Source organism: Rhagoletis pomonella, unplaced genomic scaffold (genome assembly GCF_013731165.1).
Source record: "Rhagoletis pomonella isolate Grant_MI unplaced genomic scaffold, Rhpom_1.0 Rhpom_scaffold_00003, whole genome shotgun sequence".
In the NCBI taxonomy this organism is placed as follows: Eukaryota; Metazoa; Arthropoda; class Insecta; order Diptera; family Tephritidae; genus Rhagoletis; species Rhagoletis pomonella.
The window spans coordinates 29,571,094-29,573,793 of NW_023458557.1; positions in this window are offsets into that span (position 1 = coordinate 29,571,094).

The window sequence follows — 2,700 nt, forward strand, 5'->3', positions numbered from 1 at the left end:
TTCATCAGGGAGTCTTTATTCGAAAAATAAAAACAAATAAACAATAAACTTGATTAGCAAGTAAAATTCGCTGATGAAAAACCAATAAACATAGTTAACGACAATTAATTTACACTAATTCTGACTTTGAACTCACATTTACATAAATATTATTGACGAAATTTTTTTATCAAACGATAAACGTTAGCACCATTTTAGGTGTCTTTTCACAATATTACCAAATTCTAATCCCATATTCTTATTTATATTTGTTATTGATTACAGCTGCATACACGTTGTTGGTGTTATCCACGTCCTCTTTAAAGTTGATCGCATTCTCTAGTTGTTGTATACGCAGGCTTTCTAATGTCATTCCCCTTTTTACCCCTCTTTCGATGTCCAAAATTCTCGTATTCCCGAAGTCCGCAAAGTGTTCGTGCTTCATCAAGTGTTGTGCAAGTGCTGTTGTCATCTTTTTGTTTCTCTCATCCGCTTTATGTTCGCTAATTCTTGTACCCAATGATCTTTTTGCTGTGCCTACGTAGCATTTGTTACAGCTTTCAGTATCATTCCCCTTACATTCTATTTGATACACCACATTATGTTGTTGTTCCTTCAGAATTCTGCCTTTTGCTTTTGTGTACAGTTTGCTTATTGTGTTGTGCGGTCTGTGAGCATATATAATATCTTCATTCTTTACTGTTCTTCTGAGCGCCTGGTTATTTGTTAGTTTAGCCTGATTGTTTCGATTTTTCAAAAAATCATTATTTTGTACAAAATTTTTAATTTTTTTTAAAATCTTTTATAAACAAATAGAAATATTTATTAATTCTTGATCAGATATTTCAGATATTTTAATCGTTTACATTGAATATCAATCCTTATTCTATAATACATTATTTAAAAGAGAAAAAAAAAACACGGAAACTTGCATGCAGTCAAAAGTTATACATTTTTTTGCTCCTACCAAGGATGCTTTTGCTTTCATGCCGCATGCCGCGCGGACTCGCAGCGAGCGGGGTGCAACCAGAGAACGGAAAAAAATAAAGTTTATTTATATACAAAGCATAGATTATCTAATACAATATTTTTTAAAGTTGTATACATAAATATGTACATACATAACATGCATATTTATATATGTATGTATGTATGTATTTATGTATGTACATATTCATGTATTTTGTCTTTACAGAGAAAAATAAGTAAAGAGGATGGTATAATCGTTTGTGCCGCAGAAACAAAAAACAACTAAACTTATTCTTAATTTTAAATAAAGAATATAGATTTTGTTTATAATTTTTGAATTCTATAATTTAGCTTTAAAACGGGGAAAAAATTTGTTGAATTAATTTTTTTTTATTTATTAATACATTAAATTATTTATTTTTGATTATTTCATAGTTGTAAGTATATATAGTGTGAAATAATACAAAAATTGTGATCCAAATTAGAGTTATAATAAATTAGAGTTCATAATTACTGTCAAGTGTAAATAAATGCTGTCACTGATATGTACACCAGCATGCGCTCTCGGGTACATTCAACGGCCAGGTAGCGTGCAGCTGCTATGTTGTTTCCTGTTCTATCACACGGACCTCGGACGCTCTAGTTTCTCTCTCGTACCAATCAAATAGCTAAAATTCTAAAACTTTATAGCTTGGAAATAATATTTTATGTACGATTATTTGCAGGCAAGCCTATAATTGATTTTGTAATTAAAATATCTTACCTATGATATCAATTTCGATTGGTTAACAGATCGATGTAGTTACCTATATTGACTTACCTGTTCACATCTAATTGCCAAGTAGCCATGCACAGAAATAAGTAGGCAAGCCTACCTAGGCATATTCTGTGTCTTAAAAACTATCAATTGAGATAAAACTCATTCGGTTATCATAGGGATGGGCGGCTGAACAGCTCGCCCGCAGCAGCGCGGGCAATCAGGTGCTTGATGCGGGTAAAAATTTAAAACCGAAAGGGTAAGCAATAGCCGTGTACATGTATTAGCCCATTTTATGCAATGTATATTGCTAAAGGCTATTATATTCACCTCTTTTTTTACAGAGGAACAATTTCTAACTATATTTGTAGTCTATTTATTAAAAATAATTCAACATCATGAAATGCGGACCAGTTTAATTTTTTTATTAATAAATCAATGAAGTTTAAATTGATTATACATATGTAAAAAATAGTATGTGCTAATTCATACTGGCGAACAATAACGTGTTAACGATCTTGCTTGCGCATGTGTTCGTAAATAAGAGCGCCGAGCGCTGCTAATAGGCTCAGTCGGTAGAAAACCGTCATATAAAACAAGTTGTTTTGCGCATGATTGTCCTTTTTTCCAAGCAAATTTCTAACGAAAAATTATCTGCGTAAGAACAACCCCTCCCTTTGAAAATTTGCGACTAAATGAACGCTGACAATGCAAAAGTGATATACAAAACAGCTAGTATGCGCGCAAGTAAGTCGGTACTCACCACCAGTGTTGCTATTTATGTTTCTGCCGTCCCGCCAGATTAATAAACAATAATCGCTAAAATACTGCTCAATCATTTAAATTCTGTAAACTCTTATGAAAAAAAAACAAAATTGGAACTTCGGTCATAATTACCTCATCTCATCTACCCAACGGTTTGCACATTTGCCTGCGGTTTGCACGTTTGGGCATTTTGCCGTATGTGCACATTATGCCCATCGCTAGGTTATCAC